Raw genomic sequence first — 22,774 nt, forward strand, 5'->3', positions numbered from 1 at the left:
CTGTGAGGGTGACAGAACACTGAAACAGACTGCCCAGGGGGGTTGTGGAGTCTCCTTCTCTGGAGATATTCAAGACCCACCTGGATGCATTCCTGTGTGACCTGTTATAGGTGACCCTGCTGTGGCAGGTCAGTTGGACTGGATGATCTTTTGAGTTCCCTTCCAGCCTCTCTGACATTCTGTGCTTCTGTGCAAAGTAACTGTTGTTACATCATGAAAAAGCTGAATTCTAAATGCTTCTCAGTCCTGGTGACAACCACACAGGCAGAATTGATGTTAGGAGTGTCTTCCCTCTTAATCACCTTTAAAATGGCATTAGCTTTAATATACTGTTAATAAATTCAGTAAACTTGAAAAGGATTCAATCAAGCTTCTTCATTCTGTGTATTAATATCCATGGTGACATGAAGGCTGTAAGAATGTAATCAGTTAAAATGTCAGTTGTGGGGGAATTTATTGACTGGTCATAGCACTGAAAAATTGATGTCTTTTGCTCAATCAAAGTGAAAAAATTAGAATTTGAATCTGAGGAGCAAATTACCCTTTCCAGCAGCTCTCTGTGGAATTACATCCCACATCTTTGACTCCAGCTGGTGAAGAAAAGAGCCATCAGGGAAGGCAACACCTCACGAGAAATTGTTGTGTTCAGCAGTGGTAAATCAATAGATTTGAAAGAAGAGAACTGATGTATACACTGTAAATACATCCCATAGTACTCCAAGATTGGATGCTTGAAACATAGGAAGAAAAGTTGTCTGCTTTTCCCAGAATCATAGAGTGTGTTGGGTCATAGAGCACTGGAGCAGGCTGCCCAGGGAGGTGGTGGAATCTCTGTCTCTGGAGTCACTCAAAAGCTACCTGGACACAATCCTGTGCCAGCTGCTGCATGGGTGACCCTGCTGAACAGCAGGGCTGGACTGGATGATCTGCAGAGGTCCCTTCCAACCCTCTTCACGCTGGGATTCTGTGAACCCTCTGTGTTCCCCCTTCTGCTGGCAATTCCAAGCTGCTCCACACGGGCTGCCAGGTTTTACTCAGTGCCCTTTATTTGTGGCAAACAGGCCAGGTGTTCTGAGCCCTGAGGTTGCTGACTCTATTCACCAAGTGCCAGCTGACATCAATTATCATTTTAGAGGTGAGAGACAAGAAGGACTCAGTGGTGTTTTGCATGTGTGCCCAGGTGGCCAAGAGAGCCAATGGCATCCTGGCCTGGCTCAGGAACAGTGTGGCCAGGAGGACAAGGGAGATTATTCTGCTCCTTGTACTCAGCACTGGTCAGGCCACACCTTGAGTGCTGTGTCCAGTTCTGGGCTCCTCAATTCAAGAGAGATGTTGAGGTGCTGGAACATGTCCAGAGAAGGGCAACAAGGCTGGTGAGGGGCCTGGAACACAAACCCTATGAGGAGAGGCTAAGGGAGCTAGGGGTGTGCAGCCTGGAGAGAGGAGGCTCAGGGGGGACCTCATTGCTGTCTACAACTCCCTGAAGGGAGGCTGTAGCCAGGTGGAGGTTGGTCTCTTCTGCCAGGCAAGCAGCAACAGAACAAGGGGACACAGCCTCAAGTTGTGCTGGGGGAAGTCTAGGCTGGATGTTAGGAGGAAGTTGTTGGCAGAGAGTGATTGGCATTGGAATGGGCTGCCCAGGTTGGTGGTGGAGTCACTGTGCCTGGAGGTGTTCAGGTAAAGACTGGATTAGACACTTAGTGCCATGGTCTGGTTGACTGGCTAGGGCTGGGTGCTAGGTTGGACTGGATGATCTTGGAGGTCTCTTCCAACCTGGCTGATTCTGATTCTATGTGGACATGCACAGCAGCCTGGATCACACCAGCAGCAGTGCTGCTGTTCATACTGGTGGTAATAGCACTGCAGAAAATACCACCCACCTGGGAATAAGAAGCTGTAGTAAAAGGGCCTTATTTATCTGCCCATCAAAACAGCCCAAGGCTGAATTCCCCCAAGGACAGTGTTTATGTTATGAGAGGAAAAGCCTTAGCAATGCTCTTTTTTATGAGTGGAAAATGGGATGAGAATTTCTGTTCAGCTGTGCAAAGGAAAACCACTGCAAAACCACAGTGTACTTGGTGGTGAGTAAAGCCACTAAGGGCCACGACAATGGCACCTCTGCTGCGAGGACAGGCTGAGAGAGTTGGGGCTGTTCAGCTTTGAGAAGAGAAGGCTCCAGGGAGACCACCTTGTGCCCTTCAGTAATTTAAGGGAGTCTATCAGAAAGCTGGGGACAGATTTTGACCAGGGCTGGTTGTGACAGAACACGGGGTGGTGGTTTGGAACTAATAGAGGGAGACTCAGACTAGAGAGATGGAGGAACATTTTTACTCTGAGAGTGGTGAGACCCAGACCCTGGCTGCCCAGAGAGGTGGTAAATGACCCAACCCAAGAACCATTCCAGGCCAGATTGTTTGGGGCTCTGAGCAACCTGCTGTAGTTGCAGATGTCTCTGCTCAGTGCAGGGGGGTTGGAGTAGATGACCTTCAAAGGTCCCTTCCAACCCAAATCGTTGTGAGGTTTGGGTTGCAATTCTGTGCACTTGTGAATGTCTGTATATGCTGACAGAGGTCTGGGGGGTGTGTGGGGTGGCTGTAACTCAGGGGTGTGGGGTTGTCCTAGAAGCAGGGGCCTGGGCTGCCCAGACAGGCTGTCTGGGCTCGTTGGCACAGGACCCCAGGCCACCTGTGAGCTGCAGGGCGTTAGCAGTTTGGAGTCAGCCAGCACAGCTGAGCTGAGTTAGCTCACAGGTGTGTCCCATATCACTAATTTCACTCAGTATAAAGGGCGAGGTTTGCTGCGAGCAGGAGCTTTCCAGTTTGGGCTTCTCCCTTCTCCTGACTGCTCCTCTTCCTTTTTCCTCAGGACTGCTTTCCTGGTTGTTGGAGTCTGCCGTGTCTTTGCTGGGGTGAGTAAAGCTTTGTGTACTTTATGTTGTAATTGAGATTGGTTTGGCTGGGTTGTGAAATCTGTTTCCATTTTAACTTGCTGCTCTTCCCTCCCTTTCCTTCTTCCCTTTCTCTGCCGGGAAGAGGTCATCAAATGATAGAGTTACTGCTGGTGTTTTGCTCTGGATACAGACTAAACGTATACAATGCCTCATCCCTGGAATTGTTCCAGGTCTGAGCGACCTGCTGTAGTTTCAGATGTCCCTGTTGGCTGCAGCAACGACCTTTAAAGGTTCTAACCCAAACCATTCTGTGGTTCTGCTGAGCAGTTACAGGGTTGAATGCACAGAGAGCAGATTTTAGCAGAGTAAGGGTCAGTTTGCCTTATCTTGATAGCAGTGTTTGTTCTTACTCTCACAAATACATTCTCTGGTCTGTAGCAGAGGTGATAATGTATTTTACTATATAGCTACGAGTTGTTTATTGTTCTGGCAGCTTTGGCTTTCTCTTTTGGACAGGGGGCAACAGGTGCAAACTAAAACAGGTGGCTCCCTCTGACGATGGGAAGAAACTTCTTTGCTGTGAGGGTGCTGCAGCCCTGGAGCAGGTTTCCCAGAGAAACTGTGGATTCTGCTTCTCTGGAGAGGTTCCAGAGCCGTGTGAACATTGTGGTTTTCACAGAGAGAGGGATTTGCCATTGGAATGGGTTGCCCAGGGAGGTGGTGCTGGTGTTGCTGTCCCTGGAGGTGTTCGAGCAAAGCCTGGATGAGGCATTCAGTGCTGTGGTCTATATGATTAGATAGGGCTGGCTGATAGGTTGGACTGGCTGATTCTGGAGGTCTCTTTGCCTTGGTTGATTCTATGATCTTGGGCAAGCTGCTATAAGTGTCTCTGCTTTACAAGTGGGGTTGGGTGAGATGGTCACCAGAGGTTCTTTCTAATTTCTACCATTCTCTGATTCTGTGACTTCCCCTCACTCACTTCTCCTCTGTTGGTCCTTGAGAGTCCTCAGGAGAGAATTTCACATTAGCTTTTTCATAATTGCTGAAGCTGAGGGAAGGAAAGGGAACTAATCCATCAAGCTATACAGAGTGAACTTTTCTTCTAATAACTGTAGTATTTTCCAAGTGAGTTGCTAAGGATTTTATACCTTTGCTGATAAAATGTATTTTCTCATAAGTGGTTTTGGGTTAAGCTAGGAGTAGGATTTTAAATGGTGAATGTGTTGCTTCCTCATCAAACACACCTGGCTCTCCTGGCTTGGAGCCCAAAAGGAGCTGAGACTTTTTTCTCTGTCCTAGGCTTTGGATTTAATATTTCTTAAACTCCTTAAACATTTGTGGAAACCCCTGATGGTGACTGTTTTCTTTCTGTGGTTTGAGTTTGACATCTTATTGATGCACTGTCCTCTTGATTCTGGTGATGAAACAGCTTAATTCTGCAAGTGGCATGAAGCAGAATGTGCCCAGGTGGCTGAAGAAGAGACTTGGTTGTCTCTTTTTTTTTTTTTTTGGCTTAGCTCTTGCAGTCGTCACTGGAGGCATTGCAACAAACTGCCCAGGGAGGTGGTGGAGTCACCATCCAGAGGAGAGTTAAAGAAGTGTGTGGACTTTAGGTACTGTAGGATTTGTTCTAGTGGGCATGGAGGTGGTGGGAATAAGGTTGGCTTTGGTCTTAGAGGTATTTTCCAACCTTCATGATTTGATGGATCAAAACCTCATCCAGTGGGAATTAAGGGTACTAAAAGGAGCAATTATAGGCAAGTGAGTGTAGTTGATTTGTGAGTGCAAGTACAGTTCTGGGCACCTAATTTCCATTGCTATCATCAGCCACCTGTGGTCCTTGGACATCCACTACCTTGTCACATTTGTCATATCTGGGTGACCTACATTGGTGCTTACAGAAACCTTATATAGGGTTTGGGGTAAAAGGCTTATTCCCCATGGTCAGGAGACAGAAGTTTGAGGGTTGATGTGTGACAGTGGCTTCAAGATGGACTTTGGGTCTAATCTTTAGGATTTAGAAATGACTACTTCATGATAGGGTAGATAAAGGTTGGAGGAAACAGGAATGAAACTAAATGCACAGAAAAGGTTGAAGACATGAAGATATTTGGGACAGGACCAAGAGCAGGATGGTGATGGGGAGAGAAGATGCTGATGAGAAGCAATTTATATGGCCATTCTGCATCTCCCAAGGGTGTGATGTGCTCCTTGATGCCTCTGCTGCTCAGTGGTATCAGAAGACCTGACTTGCCTGTGTCTCTTGTGGGTGACTGAGATAAGTGTCAGCCTAAGAACACTGAAGGCTTGTTGCAGAACTAGGGGATGTCATCTTGCATCTCTAAAGTGATGGAGTTTGACCTGCATGGCATTCCAGCCCTGGTCCATGATGTTGAGGTGGTAACTGGGGTGATCCAGATACTTGGCATTGTAAATACATATCAGTCAAGGAGAAACTTCTGTGCATCATCTACCACAGAACCTCTCTTCTGATATGGCAGAGGTTTGCACTGGGTTCCCTTGAGTTGCCACAGTTCATGCTAAATGCTCTAGTTCCTGTGATGACACAAACCCAAGCTGGATCAGGTTGCAGACACAGATCTCATGGTTCCTTGATTGTCTTTCAAAAGGATCTTGCTTAAATCCATTTCTTCATGCTCAGTTAAGTTCTGATTAGATTACCTGCTCAGACCCAAATTGAGGCTTGCTTTCCTCATAGAACCACAGAAACATTTAGGCTGGAAAAGACTTAAGGTCATGAAAACATGATTTATTGAGCATGGTGGTGGTGGGTTGATGGTTGGATTGGATCTTAGATCTTTCCCAACCTTAATGATTCTATAATTCTAAGATCAGAATCCTTTTACATTAATAACAGCATCAGCCTGAAACTCTGCTCTGGAGTTTGGACCATGAGTGAAGGTACATAATGGCCAGTGAATATCTTTCTTTATGGCCAGTGACTTCTCTCTTCCTGGTAGATCTCATTGACTGGCTTTTAAATTGTCCATGGATATTTGCTTTTGTGTGAGCAGCAGCATTCCATTCATTTTCTGGGGTAGGTAACATACAAAGAACTGTCATTTCTAACCCTTCTGTTTCCTTCACCTCCAGACCTCTACTTCACCTTCTGTTTCTTTCCCAGCTAGAAAGAGTCTTAAGTTTCTTTAACTTTACAGTCAAAAAACTTCCTTCAATGCCCAGGGGATCTTCATGTCAAGAAAGGTGGGAGTTCAAATAGCCTTAGGATGGTTGAATCCACTTCCCTCCTTTTACCATTGCCTCCTACTCAGTCAATTTTGTTTCTCATTGCAGCAAGAAAGAAAGAATCAAATGGAACACTTTAGACTTTGGAAGTTTCCCTTAGTAAAGTAACTTTAGTAAGAGGTCAGAAAATAGGTTTGGTACCAACCTGCAGGTTGGTGGTGGGGAAAAGAGGTCTTAAGGCTTTGCAACACTATCAATCAGTCTTAAGGTAGATGCCCAGCTCCAGGCAACCTCATGTAGCTGAAGATGTCCCTGCTCACTGTGGGGTGGGGCAGGTTGGACTAGGTGGCCTTCAAAGGTCCCCTCCAAGCCAAACCCTTCTATGGTTTTATAACAGACTTTTTTTCTTCTGTTGTGTTTTGTATAGCCTCAGGCAATGCTGAGCTGCTCGATGTAACTGATGGGTTTTAGGACTTGTTTTGGTATTTATGTGGCTTTTCCACCCCACTACTGCTGAAGCTAATAGCATATCTACTTCCCTTGTATGAGTTTAGACAGACAGAGTGGCTTGCACTGTTTGAAGGGGTGTGGAGGGTCTGAGGAAGAGCAGGGCTCTAGAAGTGGTAACCTGCTTCCCTCAGGAAGGAAGGTTTGAATCATGATAGAATTGAGGATGGAAGAGACCTCTAAGATACCAAGTTCAGCTGCTCATCTAGAGCTCTCAATCTTGTTATTGCTGCTACACCACATCTCTCAGTACAACATGCATGCATCTCCTAACTACCTCTAGGGATGGTGACTCCTGCACCTCTCTAGGCAGACTGCTCCAGTGCTTGATAACCTCTTCTGTGAAGAAACTGTTCCACATATCCAACTTAAATCTCCCCTGGTGTAACTTGAGGTGGCTTCTCTTGTTGCTTATCTGGGAGAAGGGACTAACAGTCCTTCAAACCCAGCATGTGGTGCTCCTGTGCAACCAGCTTTGGATGCTTTAGCAGGGGGTTTGGACTGGATGATCTCAATCAGCATCATGCTGGGATTCTCTAGTACTGTTAACTTATCTCAAGCAAATAAGTGTAGCAATGTCAACCAGAGCTGCTTCTACTGTAGATTCTTTCATCTTGTCCTAGAATTTAATTGGGAGAAAAGAGCAACATCCACCTCACTACAGCCTAGTTTCAGGGAGTTGTAGAGCCAGAAGGTCTCTCCTTGGCCTCATGTGTTCCAGATCAAACAACCTGAGATCCCTCAGCTGGTCCTCACAACACCTTTCCTCCAGACTCTTCACCAGCTTCACTGCCCTTCTCTGGATCCACTCCAGCACCTCAATGTCCTTCATGAAGTGAGTGCCCCAAAACCAAGCTCAGTATTTGAGATGTGGCCTCACCAGTGCTGAGTACAATCACTACCCTGGGCCTTCTGGCCATGTTATTGCTCACACAAAATCCAAAGGAGATGGCAAGAGCCATATTTTGAACACTTTCCAATGATGTCCCTAGGCTTGAGATGTGACTTGTTCTGAGTTAACACAGCCTGCTTCCCCCCTGCACAAGTGAGGGAAAGTGACACCCATAACCTGAAATCTGGGTTGAGATGAAGAGCTTTACTGGAAAATGGGGTCATAAAATGCACAATGACCTTAGCCTAGCTGCAGAAAAATCACAGCCAAGTGCAGAAGCAACCTACCTACCCCCCCACTTGCCTGACTTGCAGCCCAGCAGAAAGGACCAACACCCCCCCCCCCCCCCCCCCCCAGCTCAGAGACCAGAAGCAGCAACTGCAACAGCAAGCCTCTCATGTCACAATCTGAACTTCAAGTTCCAGAAAACTTTACTTGAGACAGGACTTCCATTTTGAAAGTGGCCTCATGCAGTATGGTACTGAATATCATCAGCAGATTCAGCTCAACCCATGCCACTTGTACAGAAGCTGTAGCATTGTGATGGTTTGGGTGTTCCCTGCCCCCCAACACTTTGGAAATCACCCAGACTAGACTCAGCTGGCTCTGGAAATTTGAATGAAGCTTATATTTACAGCTTAGCTCAATACACAAGCAGATATTTACAGTTTATACAGTTAGAGACAGAAACAGACAAGGTAAAAGATAATACAGAAACACAGCAGCCTTCCCAGAAACCTGAGTCCACAGGAGGGGCTCCCAACCACCCTCATTACCTTCCCCCTACCCCTCTCAACCTTGCCCCAGTCCCAGGGAAGAATGGAGGTTCAGCCAGTGGATTAATCAGAGAGATGGCAGAGAGGCAGTGCCCCAGGGGGAAGCAGCAACTCCCCTGTCTATGTTTTGATTCTTGTTTTTATGCATCTCAGCAAACCTATGAGTGAAGTAGACATCATCCTGTTGGTTTTCCTTTCACAGCCTGCTCTAATCCTTCTCACCAGAACATTCTAGCTAGCTTCAAACTAGCACAGGGATGGAGGTTGTAAAAAAGATTAAGTAATTGCTGTGAAAATAATCTGGGTTTTATTTTCAGTCCTGACCTTGGTATCTTCTGCAATGACAGACCAGAAGAAATATGTTTGGGGCACATCAACCTTGCAGAGTTGGTAACTTCTGCTGAGGGAGACATCCATGCTTGAATTGGAGGGGGGGAAAATCACATCAAACCCAGGGAATTCTCCCAGTTTACACAAGCAGGGGAGTTAGTCCTTTGTGTTTGGAGTTCATTTCACTTGAATGCAGAGCTATAAATATTTTTATCAGGTCCTCTTATTGCATACAGTACATTAAATAAACTAAGAATGAGTTCCTCAGCAGTGTGATTCAGTGACTCCTGTTAACTGAGTCTGAAAAGAAGAGGCAGATTTCATGCAGATGTCACACCTTTGAATTAATTACATATTTCAGATAATGAGCCTGACCTATACTTGAAGTCTTTTCACTTTTTTTGTGCCTGTTAGTAACCAGGTTTATGATATGAACTTTCTTACCACCACCTGACATCCTAAAACACTGTGGTGTGTCTCCATGTTGATGTCTCAAGAAGATAAGGAAAACAAATCCTGGGCTCATAGCTTTATGCTTCACTAGACAGCAGTGATAATGTCCCCTTAATAGAGATTTGTTCAACATTGACCTTTTCAGTATGGAAATAAATCCTTTCCCTGCACAGTGTGATCAGACTTGAAAGAAGTTGTCTTGAAAACAGCATCATGCAATGATGAGGCTTGGAAGGAACCTCTGGAGATGACCCAGCCCTTAGATAAATGCTTTCATGAAGAAGTCTGAAGCTGTAGGAATTGGGGTCAGTCTTATCATGGGTCCCCAGTGATATGACAAGGAGCAATATGCACAAACTCACCCCTAGGTGATTCTATCTGAAGAGAAGGAAAAAATTCTTGACTTTGAGGGTGTCAGAGTCCTGGAGCAGGCTACCCAGAAGAGTTGTAGTCTCCTTCTCTGGAGAGAGTTCAAACCTGTCTAGGTATGATGCTGGAGTCAGGACCAGGTAGCTCCCCTTTAGCAGAGGGGTTGGACTACATCTCCAGAGGTCTCTTTCAACCCTTATTCTGTGATGCCACAGGCAGATAGAAGATGATGTGTGTGGAGTGTGTGGACACAGTGCTTACAGTCTCTAGCTACAGAGAATGTCCAGAGTCTGTCAATTCTGTTTCTGTGCTGGCTCAAAGTGTTTTTTTGTTGGGAAGAAAAGCAGGAAAGGGAACACGAGGAATAGCAGGAATGATAAAATGATAACTCTATTCTCTTCTCGCCCACACTTTGCCTGTGTCAGAAGTGATGAAGTGTGGTCCTTCAGAAACAAATTTCCATGATGAAAGGAATAACAAACAGAATGATGACATAATTGCTGTTGACAATGCTGTCCCTTAGCCTTGAGATCCTTGGGTTCCTGTGGCTGTGAAGCCTTTGACTGCTGTGAAAGCAGTCTTGAAACACTTTGAAATGTGGCTTGCATATCAAGGAGGCAGAGTCAGCCCTTGCAGGGTGGTTTGTGTGGGGGCAAAGTGGATGGATGGAAAAATGTCACTGAAATGTTGGTAGTGTAAGTAGCCTTTCCCTGTGAATTCCTGCTCCTTGAAGGGTTTGACAACAGCTGGGGTCAGTGAATGCTCTGCTGCTGGAAAACATCTCTCTTACTTTCTAATGCTTGTGAATATTCTTGGGTGGGTAATTGTGGGGAGGGGAAATAAAAGGGAGGCTTTCTAGAAGCATCTGAAAGGAGTTTGAGGCTGGGTGTGTGTTAGTCTCTTCTCCCAAGGAACAAGCAATAGGATGAGGGAGCAGCCCAAATTTTGCCCAGTAAGAAGAAAAGCAAATAGCAAAAGACAAGCTTATTTTTCAGCAGTTAGAGCTCCAAGCCTTGACAAGAGCTCTCCAAGATGCCAGGCGTTAATGCTGTTGGTGTCAATCACTTCTCTGGTTGCAGCCTGTGCTTCTGTCAGAAGCCTCATCTGAAGCTGACACAAAGGTCAGTGCTCTCTGCTGGTGAGAGGGAACAATTTGCTAGACATATTAGATGAAAACAATGATGGTCACTTTTCTGTGTAGGGTGGAAGAACAATCCTGTGACAGTGAAACCTCCACCTGTGGAGAAAGTCCAGAAGAGGCTACAAAAATAATTTGAGGGCTGGGACCCCTCTGCTGTGAGGATAGGCTGAGAGAGTTGGGGTTGTTCAGTGTGGTGAACACAAGGAAGACCTTTTGGTGGCCTTTCAATAGAGGGCCAAGAAGAAAGCTGGAGATGTACTTTTTCTCAATGCCTGTGTGATGGTTTGGGTATTAACCCCCACCCCCTGTTCTTGAGAAATAACCCAGGCTAGACTCAGCTGAGCTGGAAATTAAAGAACAAAGCTTTGTATTTACATCTTAGCACAAAATACAAGCAGCTATTTACAATTCATACAGCTATAGACAGAAATATACAAGTTAAAAAGGTAATACAGAAACACAGCAGCCCTCCCGGAAACCTGAGTCCCCTGGGGCAGCTCCCAACTACCCTTCCACCTCCTCTCCACCCCTCTACTTTATCTCAGACTTTGCCTTATGTTCAAGACGAGTTTGGAGGGTTGGCCAGGGGTGTTAGGAAGTAAAAGGATCAGTTACATGACAGCAGGTTAGGGAGAGAAGGGCAAGCAGCCAGAGAGCATGACCCCTATTTATACTTGTGTTCTTGCTTTTATACATCTCAGCAAGCCTATGAGTGAAGTAGACATCACCACTGTTTCCTTTTCACAGCCTATAATCTAATTTAAAGGCTGGCTGAGGCACTTAGTGCCCTGGTCTGGTTGACTGGATAGGGCTGGGTGCTAGGTTGGACTGGATGATATTGCAGGTCTCTTCCAACCTGGTTGATTCTATGATCCTTTGTTAATTCTTCTCACCAGAATATTCCAGCTAGCTTCAAACTAGCACAGTGTGTTAGGATGAGGGATGATGGTTTGAAACTAAGAGGGAGGTTCAGACTCAACAGAAGGATATTTTTCCTTCTGAGTGTGGTGAGACATTGACTCGGGTTGCTCAGAGGTGGTGAATGTCCCATACCTGAAACTGTTCCAGGTGAGGTTGTTTGGAGCTCTGAGCAACCAGCTCTAGTTGCAGGTGTCCCTGATGAATCATAGAATCACAGAATCAACCAGGTTGGAAGAGACCTCCAAGATCATCCAGTCCAACCTAGCACCCAGCTCTATCCAGTCAACTAGACCATGGCACCGAGTTCCTCATCCAGTCTTTTCTTGAACACCTCCAGGAACAGTGACTCCAGCACCTTCCTGGGCAGCCCATTCCAATGCCAATCGCTCTCTCTGGCAACAATTTCCTCCTAACATCCAGCCTAGATCTCCCCTGGCACAACTTGAGACTGAGCCCCCTTGTTCTGTTGCTGGTTGTCTGGCAGAAGAGACCAACTCCCACCTGGTTCCAGCCTCCCTTCAGGTAGTTGTAGACAGCAATGAGGTCACCTCTGAGCTTTAACAGTCCCTTCCAGCCCAAACCATTCCATGATTCTGTGAAACAGTAAATTCCCCATAAGAAGAGACATGGAGGTACTGGTCTCTGATCTTGCTTATCAAGGGACCTGCATGTCTGGCAGCCATGCATCAAGGCTGACATACTCATCTTCTGATGACACTTCACAGCACTGCTGCATAACCTCATACCTCTCTCTCTACTTCTGTCAGCAACACAAATGGAAAGGCTGAGTTTTGCCATGCAGTACTAAAGATAATGAGCTCTTCATCAGAGTGCAGCCACAATGGATCTGACTGTAAAAGCACTTAAAATACTGCATTTGAGTTTAACAGTTGTATGGTGAGCACTTCCTTGGCGTTAGAAGGATGATAGGCAATAAGCTGCCTTGCATTTAATCAGAGCTTTTTATCATACCTCTTGCAGGAATAGCTTTGGACAGAAAGGAGTGGAGTTGTTTGTCATTTGGTCACTGGAGGACTGCCAGTTTTGCCTTTAAGGCTAGAATCATAGAATGGTTTAGGTTGAAAGGGACATCAGAGATCATCCAGTTCCACAGCCCCACCATAGGCAGGGACACCTCCCACTAGAACAGGTTGCTCAAGGCCTTGTCCAGCCTGGCCTTGAACACCTCCAGGGAGGGAGCAGCCACAACCTCCCTGGGCAACCTGTGCCAGTGTCTCACCACCCTCACTGCAAAGAACTTCTTTCTAACACCTACTTTGACTCTCCCCTCTGCCAGTTTAAACCCATTACTCCTTGTCCTGTCATTACAAGACCCTGTAAATAGTTCCTCCCCAGCCTTTCTGTAGACCCCTTCAGATACTGGAAGGCCACTCCAAGGTCTCCTTGAAGCCCTTTCTCCAGGCTGCAGAGCCCCATCTCTTGTAGCCTGTCCTCACAACAGAGCTGCTCCAGCCCTCTGAGCATCTTTGTGGCCCTATGTATGGCTAATGCTAAAGATGCCTGAAAAAAGGGAATCATTCCTTTGAATCTGTTCCTAGTGCCTGGGTGAGGGATGCTCCTTTTAAAGGTCCCAGTTTAAACCTTTTACACCCATCCTATCACCACAGGACCTTGTAAATAGTCCCTCCTCATCCCTCCTGCAGGCTCCCTTCAGAGGGCCACTACAAGGTCTCCTCATGGCTTCTCTTCTCCAGGCTGAAGAGGAGAAAGAATAAAAACCCCAAATTGCAGAAGCTGCTGGCCCAGCACCTCAGCTGTAGCTGAACAGCTTGGAAATGACAGTGTGTAGGTGTAGAATTAGACTTTTTACTCCTGTGCACAGTCATCAATGTTGGTCTGGAGCACAAGGCTTTGGAGGAGAGGCTGAGGGAACAGTGGTTGTTCAGTCAGGAGAGAAAGAGGTTCAGGGGAGACTTCTGCAACAGCTTGAAAGGAGGTTGTAGAGAGGTGGTGATTGGTTTCTGGTACCAAGTGTGCTAGTTTGAGCCTAGCTGGGATATTTTGGTGAGAAGAATTAGATTATAGGCTGTGAAAAGGAAACAGTGGTGATATCTACTTCACTCATAGGCTTGCTGAGATGTATAAAAGCAAGAACACAAATACAGATAATACAGTTGGCTCTCTGTCTCTGGGGTTGCATGAACTTCTCTCTCTAACTTGCTGCCTAATACTTCTCCTTCCTAACTCCCCTGGCTGACCCTCGAAACTCTACCTTGGAAATAAGGCAAAGTGTGGGGTAAAGTAGAGGGGTGGGAGAAGGTAGAAGAGTAGTTGGGAGCCCCTCCTGGGGACTGGTTTCTAGGAGGGCTGTTGTGTTTCTGTATTACTTTTTAACTTGTGTATTTCTGTGTATCTATTGTAAATATCTGCTTGTATAGTGTGCTAAGCTGTAAATAGAAAGCTTCATTCTAATTCACTTAGCTGTATTACAGCTCCATTCTAATTCATTTAGCTGTGCTAAAGCTTCATTCTAATTTCCAACTCTGCTGAGTCTAGTCTGAGTGATTCTCCAAAGTGTGTGGGAGGTGGGTAACACCCAAACCATCACACCAAGGAAGGTGTGACAGGATGAAAACAGCCTAAAATTGAAGCAGCAGGGGCTTAGACCAAGAGGAGGAAGAATTTCTTCCATAAAAGGGTTGTCATGCCCTGGACCAGGTTGCCCAGGGCAAGTGGTTAAGTCTTCATCCCCAGAGGAGTTGAAAAGCCATGCAGATGTGGTGCTGAGTGGCACGGTTTAATGGGGGACTTGGCATTTCTGGGTTAATGGTTGGCCTTGATTTGAAGGGCCTCTTCCAGTCTAAACAAATCTATGATATCTATGATTTGATGTCTCCACACTTCTTTTTCGTGTGTGTGGAGGTATTTTTTCATCTTTGCTATTTGTTTCCATATGTGTAAATCTACCAAAATACTGAGGAGAAAAAGGGAACGAAAAAAGAGTGCACCTTTTGTTCTTTAAAGTGCTGGCAAATGAGCTGCAGCTGTTCTGTGCCTCCCCACGAAGACAATGGGTGCCTTTTAATGAGCTTGGCTTCATCTTTTGTATGAGTTACAAAGGAGCAATCTACAATGCTGGAGGCACCAAGGAAAGACAGCACTGCTGTGGTGTAAAAGCTAAATCCTTCTGACTAGAGAAAAATGCATGGTGAAGTCAGGGAGAAATTAGCCTGCTTGTGTTGTACTCCTGAAAAGGATGGTATGGCAATAAAATAGAGCCTTCCAAACTGTAATTCTCTAAATTAGCTGTGCTAAAATGTGTTAAATTAGGATTTATCACAAAGGCTTCATCTCCTCTAGCAGCAGAATGAACTGTTTGCGCCAAAGGGACCAGTTCTGCTTTTCACTTTCAGAATCAGACTCATTCTCATGGAAGAAAACTCTTAACAATGGTCAAGTCCAGCCCTTAACCAAGCACTACCAGGTCACCACTCAACTATGGCAATCAGCACCATGTCTACGTGGCTTTGAGACCCCTAAAGGGATGGGGAGTTGTGCTAGTTTGAGCCTAGCTGGGTTATGTTAGTGAGAGGAATTAGATTGTAGGCTGTGAAAAGGAAACAGTGGTGATGGCTACTGCACTCATAGGCTTGCTGAGATGTATTAAAACAGGAACATAAATATAGAGAAAGGAGATGCTTGCTCTGACTCCCTCCCTTGTTTCTCTAACCTGCCATCGGTGTAACTAATCCATCTGCTGCCTAACCACCCTGGCTGACCCTCCAAACTCACCTTGAACATAAGGCAATGTCTGGAATAAGGTAGAGGAGTGGAAGGGTGGTTGGGAGCCCCTCCTGGAGACTCTGGTTTCTGGGAGGGCTGTTGTGTTTCTGTATTACCTTTTAACTTGTGTATTTCTGGATATATTGTTAATACCTGCTTGAATATTGTGCTAAGCTGTAAATGTAAAGCTTCACTCCAATTTCCAACTTGGCTCAATCTAGTCTGGGTGCTTTTTTCACAAGAGTAGGGGGCAGGTAACACCCAAACCATCACAGGAGTCCACCACTGCCTTAGGCAGCTCTGTCCCAGGGTTTCACAATCCTCTTGGAAGAAATTGCTCCTTATGTCCTGTCTAAACCTCCCTTGGAGTAACTTGAAGTGGTTTCTCTTGTCTTATTGCTTGTTAATTGGGAGAACAGAGTAACAGCCTCCTTCTTGGGAGATATTGCAAACCTGCCTGGACATTGTGGTCCTGGGCAACCTGCTGTGAGTGCCCCTGCTTCAGAAAGGGGGTTGGGCGAGATGATCCCCAGAGGTCCCTTGCAACTCCTGTCATTCTGTGACTCCCCAGAGGTCCCATCCAGTCCTCCCCATGCCAGATTCTATAGCACCATCCACTTGAGGCATTGCAAGCAGTTCAGCTTTACCATCTAACCCAAGGTATGTTTCCCTGGGAATTCTATTTCAAAGGTTTTGTTCATCAAAGCTTTTCATCATGAACCAATTTGACATCTGAACCTCTACCAGGAAGAATGTGCTGAGTTTACTATAAATGAATTCAAGTGCAACAATAATCCTAGGACAATGAACTGGGCAAGTTGATGTTCTGCTCTTCTCTGCAAGATTTTACTTCACTGGCTTTTAATGCTGGAGGCTGAACCCTGCAACAACCAAACCCCAAAACAATGTGGGCATTTCCTCTCTTTTTTTGGGTAAATACATCATAATTTGTTAGATACATTTAATTTGCTTCCCTCTGGCTGTATTTAAGCAAGCCCAGGCTAAGATGTATTTCATATCCAAGCAGCTTTATGCTGCCTTGTCGCTTTCATGGGGTTTAGTGTCATTCCAAGACTGCCAGGAGGAAAATAATCATTATGGTAGATTAATCTTTTAAAAACTCTTTCCTCAGACCTACATTCTATGTTCTAAAGCTGTCTGACATCACTGAGGGAATTTTTCTTGGGGGAAGTCACAATTTCTGCCCCCAATTAACCTTACTGGCACACAGCTAGGCTGCCAGCAATCTGATTTTCATATAGGTTGGCCTCAATGATCTCAAAGGTCCTTTCCAACCTAACTGATCTTGAGATTCATCCTTTTGTCTTTTACTCGCTGTGAAACTGACAGAATCCCAGCATGGTGGGGGTTGGAATTAATCCCTGGACATAGAATCAAGCAGGTTGGAAGAGACCTCCAAGATCATCCAGGCCAACCTATCCCCCAGCCCTATCCAGTCAACTAGACCATGGCACTAAATGCCTCATCCAGGCTTTTCTTGAACACCTCCAGGGTCGGTGACTCCCACCTCCCTGGGCAGTCCATCATCTAGTCCAGTCCCCCTGCTAGAGCAGAGTCATCCAGAGCAGGTCACCCAGGATCACAATGTCCAGGTGGGCTTGGAATCTCCCTAGGCAGCCTGCTCCAGGGTTCTGGGATCCTCAAAAGAAAAAACTCTTCTCTTTTGTGTTCAGGTGTAACCTGGGTCCCAGTTGTGCCTGTTGCTTCTTGTTCTGTCACTGTAAAAGAGATTGCCCTTATCCTCTTGACACTGCCTTTAGGTATTGATCAGCACTGGTGTGATCTTTGGTTGAAATGATGGCAAGGTGCTATGCACATGCTCTGGTGCTATCTTTATCACTGCAACCAACCCTTACACTCCACTCACTTTTTGCCATTCAAAAACTAGGAGGAAATCACTTTAAAGGTTTTGATGACTGAAAAGCAACCTTTTCCTAAATTTGCTAAGCAAAACTTGGATCTCACTGTGTGTGGGTTCTTTGATATGAAGATGATACAGAATGAAAAATGATCTGTGCCTAGATGCCTTCTGGAATGCACAAAATGTTGCCCACAGCAAGACGAGTCAGTTCAAATGGCAATGTTCTCCCTTGACTAGAGCAAGGAAGTAGGAGACTGCTAATGGCTCTTGAGAGAGGATGTGAACAATCAGTGCACAGTCTCAAGTTGTCCTGGGGGAAGTATAGGCTGGATGTTAGGAGGAAGTTCTTTACAGAGAGAGTGATTGGCATTGGAATGGGCTGCCCAGGGAGGTGGTGGAGTCGCTGTCTCTAGAGGTGTTCAAGAGAAGCCTGGCTGAGGTACTTAGTGCCATGGTCTAGTTGATTGGATAGGGCTGGGTGCTAGGTTGGACTGGATGATCTTGGAGGTCTGGTTGATTCTATGGTCTCTAGGAGGATGTTCAAAGTGTCAGAGATGTTGGGAGAGAGTCTAAGGCATAATTTAGTGGTGATGCTGCATTAACAGTTGAACTCAATCGTAGAGGCATTTTGTAACCTCAGTGTTTTTATGATTCTCAAAGCTTTGCTTATCCACAGCAATTTTAATTCCTTGCCCTCATTTCAACTAAAGATAACACCAGTGCTGATCAATACCTAAAGGCAGTGTCAAGAGGATAAGGACAATCTCTTTTACAGTGACAGAACAAGAAGCAACAGGCACAACTGGGACCCAGGTCTTCTGAGGTTGAGTCCAGCCTTCAATTGAAGGCCACTGTGGCCGTTAAACCATGTCCCAAAGTGCCATGTCCACATTTCTTGGAAACCTCCAGGAACTTAGAAAGCAGCAAAAGTGAAAAGGTATTAAAATGACACTTGATACATGCCTGAAAACAGCACTTCTGTTGTGATCTTGTCATTCTTATGGTCATCAGTTAAATGTTCTTCCAGTGTAATAGTGATTAGATTCTCACTGGCTGAAATCCTTTCTCCTTTTCTTTCTCTTCTGGCCTAAAAGGTATGTTAATGACTGGAAAAATCTGGTAATGAACCAGTGAAGTAGTTTTTTGTGTGAACTCCAAATGTTTCTGGTTTAATGGAATCTGTTCTCAGGAGGAGGAGTATAAAGAGAGCAGGCATGCATAAGGGAAGCAAATCCTTTGAAGAGTCAAATATGAAGCTCTTCACTGTGAGGGTAGTGAAACACCAGAACAGGTTACTCAGGGAGATAGTCCCCATCCTTAGAGACATTCAAGGTCAAACTAGATGGAGCCCTGAGTAATCTGATCTAGTTGATGTCCCTGCTGACTGCAGCAGGGCTTGGACAAGATGACCTTTAAGGGTCCCTTCCAACCTGATGCTTTCTACGATTCTATTACAGAATCACAAATCCTTTAGGTTGGAGGTGACCTTTTAAAGGTCATCTAGTCCAATCCTCCTGCAGTCAGCAGGAACATCTTTTGATTTTCCTCCTGTATTTTGCAAGTACTTTTTGGAATCTAAGACTCCTTAGCTTCTCCCAGCTGCTTCTAAAGCTTTTCCAGAAAGCTGATGCAAGCTTCTTCACACTGGTGCATAACTTTGCAAGCTTAGTAGGAAAAGGGATGAGGAAAATTGGAGAGACATTTCACTTACAAGTTGTATAGATGTGGTGCTGAGGGATGCAGTTTAGTTGGCCAGTAATGGATCAACAGCTGGGCTTGATGCTCTTAAAGGTCCCTTCCAACTGAAATGATTCTAGGAGAGGAAAAACCTCTCCAGAGACAAGCTGTCATGGAGAAGGCAGTAGATCATGTTGAGAAGTAGTAATGAATGCAGATGACAAAACTGGGCTGTGTTCACCCACTTGGTCATCACTGCTGCAGGAAGTTAAGGAATATATGATTATTTCAGCCCAGAGGGTCAACCAAATCCTGGGCTGCATCAGGAGAAGTGTGGCCAGCAGATTGAGGGAGGTGATTCTGCTCCTCTGCTCTGGTGAGACCCCACCTGGAGTACCTCATCCAGTTCTGGAGCCCCCATTACAAGAAGGATGTGGAGATGCTGGAGCATGCCCAGAGAAGGGCCAATGGGATGCTCAAAGGGCTGGAGCAGCTCTGTGATGAGGACAGACTGAAAGAGTTGGGACTGTTCAGTCTGGAGAAGAGGAGTCTCCAAGATGACCTTTTTGTGGCATTCCAGTATCTGAAGGGGGCTTATAAAAAAGGCTGGGGAGGGACTTTTTAGGCTATCAGGGAGTGAGAGGACTAAGGAGAATGGAGCAGAGGTGGAGGTGGTAGGTTCAGGCTGGATGTGAGAAGGAAGTTCTTCAGCATGAGTGGTGAGAGCCTGGATTAGATTGCCCAGGGAGGTGGTTGAGGCCTCATCCCTGGAGGTGTTTAAGGCCAGGCAGAATGAAGCTCTGGACAGCCTGATCTAGGGTAGGGTGTCCCTGGCCATGGCAGGGGGGTTAGAACTAGATGATCCTTGTGATCCTTTCCAACCCTCACTGATTCTATGATTAAAGACAAGTCTAATGGAGACAGTTGCTCAAAACTTGCTGACTAGCAGCTTTGATAGCCTAAGATTGAGTCCCAGGACAGATTATTCAGCCACCAATTTAATATTTGAAGTATTTCCTATTAACACCCAATTCCTTGTGCAGCCCTTCCTGATTTACACCCAGGATACATGTATGCTCCACTGAAGAGTAAGATACTCTGTCATCCATCTGCATTCAACACATGAGAGCTCTTTTGCAAAGAAATAAGCAGATGGGCTTTATTCAAAGCATCATCCTGAGCAATGTGACAGTGATACCAGGTGATTTATAAATATTAATTGAGGATATATCAATCCAGAGCTTTAAAATGCCTCTCAACCATTGGGTATGGTGCTTAACATCATGCTGGTTGTTCATTTGATGTCCCTTTCAGCACCAGTAGACTGCATTATCACAAAAACTGGCACCAGTACAGCCCAAACCTTTCTTGCTGGTAATGGAGCTGGTGTTGTGCCAGAGTTGAAGGCTGTAAAACGAGTTGAGCTGTGAGACCAGAAGCAAGGCAGATGCCAGTGTTGGCACTGCTACCTTTATGGACTGCAGATGCCTTCACTTACTGTCAGGCTGAATGCCAATTTTGTTCCTAGCACAGGCAGTGTCACAGCTTCGCTTTCTGTCATGAGCAAGCAGCTTTGAAAGGGAAAAAGTGATTTGATCTGAGGAATCAAACTCTGCTATGCCTGGGATAGAGCCAGTTCCATAGGCACTGCTAGCAGTAATCCTGAACTTGCTTATCTGACATCTCTATACAGTGCACTTTCAATATAGCCTCCAAAGGTTTCTTTGGCTTCCTTATTTAGGAATCAGATCTCTCAAGCATAGAACTATGATTTTGGAAAGATCACCTAGTTGAATCCCATCTTCAGCTAGATGAGGTTGCTCAGAGCCCAGGGATGGAATTTTTACCACCTCTCTGGGCAGACTGCATCAGCATCCCAACACCCTTGCATAAAAAGAACTCTTCTGTGCATGACTGTTGTCCATAATCCCTGAGGCAGCTTGAGTTCCTTTCACCAGCTGAGCTGCCTACAAATCTTACTTATCCTTGCAGCAAACCCCAGTGTTTCTGTAGGGTGCATTATTTGTCTGCTCAGATATGGTTGGACTATATCACCATCAGGGTAGTAATAACACATGGAGGTGGCTGCAAGGGGTGCTTGCAAGGTAGTGCACTGTGATTCAAGGCTTAAGATCCCCCCCAAGATCATAGAATGGTCTAGGTTGGAAGGGACTTCAAGGATCATCCAGCTCCAAGATGCCCTTTTTCACCTTCCCTCCAATGAATAATGTAGCAGGAGCTACTGCAAGGTAGAAATGTGAATGGGCAGGGAATACAGCATCTGCCTGGCCTCTTAACCTGGCTGGAGTTACAGCCAAGTCTTGCTACAAGCAAGAGCAGCAAGGTTGAAAGGGAGGTTGAAGCCAACACTAAGAGGAATTTTGAGAAGGTTGATCTGTTTGTTAGATCTGTCACTTCATGTGATGGTTTGGGTGTTTTCCCCCCCCACACTTTAGAAATCACCCAGACTAGACTCAGCTGGCTCTGGAAATATGAATGAAGCTTATACTTACAGCTAGCACAATATACAAGCAGATATTTACAGTATATACAGTTACATACAGAAATAGACAAGGTAAAAGGTAATACAGAAACACAACAGCCCTCCCAGAAACCTGAGTCCCCAGGAAGGGCTTCCAACCCCCCTCCTTCACCTTCCCCCTACCCCTCTCAACCTTACCCCAGTCCCAAGGATGAATGGAGGTTCAGCCAGGGGGGTTAGGAAGCAAAGTGGATTAGTCCAAAATGGAGAGTGAGGTTAGAGAGTAAGATGCAGCTCAGCCAGTTCCCCAGCAGCAGCCCAAGTGAGAGACAGACTGCCTTACCTATGTTTTGCTTTATGTTTTTATACATCTCAGCAAGCCTGTGAGGGGAGTAGACTTCACCCTTGTTTCCCTTTCACAGCCTGTAATCTAGTGCTTCTCACCAAAACATTCTGGCTAGCTTCAAACCAGCACACTTCAATGAAGTGGTCTGCAGAAGGAAACTTATGTTCAAGGATTTCTGTCTGAATTAGCTAAATAGAGGCAAATATGTCTATTAGTTTGTGGTGGTTTGGGTATTTTAAGTAATTTTATGCTACACAAGAGCTACTGGGTTCAGTAATGCTGAGGGTCAGAGCTGGCCACCAGCTGAGTGGCAGTTCTCCTTGAACTCCTGCCTTCCCAAGAGCACCAAGTGGGACAGACTGATGGGTGGGGAAAAACTAAAGCAGCTAGAGTGGAGAGAACAACCCAATGAAATAGAGACAAAGAGATAGAAACCAACATAGAACCAAATCCCTGATAGCAGTGGTGGTCACTGTTGTTGCTGCTGATGCTTGGGGCAGGAGCTGGGTGAGTATCAGACTGGACTCGGCAGCAGATGAGAATGGGATTCAGGAACACAAACTGGAGTGGAAAGCAGAATGGGCAGAGTCCTCCTGAGAGACTAGACACTGAAGAGGTGGCTTGGTCCAGGTGACCCTTCAGCTTTTCCCTGAAAGTGCTGCCTATGGGTTGGAATGCCTTGTTTGTTGGCTGAAGTTCACCTGTCCTGTCTTCTCCCTGTAGATGCCACCTCTGACCTCCTGCAGCCCATAGCATGGCACAAGATGTGGCAGTGCCCTTGGTCTGTACAGAAGGAACCCTGACCATGAGTCTTTCTCCATCCCCCCTTTAACCCAAAACCTCTTATTGATTCTATGAGAGACTGGACAGTGCTAAATTCATTTGTCACTTGAAAGTGACCTCTGAAGACTGCTCATCCTGCTGTCTGTTGCACAAAGATGAGCTCACCTGGCAAGGAGATGTCAGCATAAACAAATATCCATTTGGAATGGTAATGTTTTCTTTGAGACAGGTCATGAAGTACGGCTGCCAGGCAGGACAAAATATTCTGAGTGCATCTCGTGGTGCTTCAGTCATTCTGCTCAAGAGTCTGAGTGTTCCAGTAGCCACCTCCCCACCTCTGAGGGTAGAGGTGGAAAGTACTGGAATATTCAATA

At 45.8% G+C, this 22,774-nt stretch overlaps 1 long non-coding RNA gene across 3 annotated transcripts in view; it reads left to right on the forward strand.

The window, feature by feature from the left end:
- The first annotated feature begins 2,822 nt into the window (after nucleotides 1-2,822).
- LOC135179028 (uncharacterized) overlaps nucleotides 2,823-22,774 on the forward strand; it is a 111,306-nt gene continuing 91,354 nt past the window's right edge. For all 3 annotated transcript variants that reach the window (XR_010303870.1, XR_010303868.1, XR_010303869.1), the window contains exon 1: nucleotides 2,823-2,908. This is a non-coding gene — a long non-coding RNA (uncharacterized LOC135179028). The remainder of the gene's footprint in view (nucleotides 2,909-22,774) is intronic.

This window comes from Pogoniulus pusillus, chromosome 10 (genome assembly GCF_015220805.1).
Source record: "Pogoniulus pusillus isolate bPogPus1 chromosome 10, bPogPus1.pri, whole genome shotgun sequence".
Lineage (NCBI taxonomy): Eukaryota > Metazoa > Chordata > Aves > Piciformes > Lybiidae > Pogoniulus > Pogoniulus pusillus.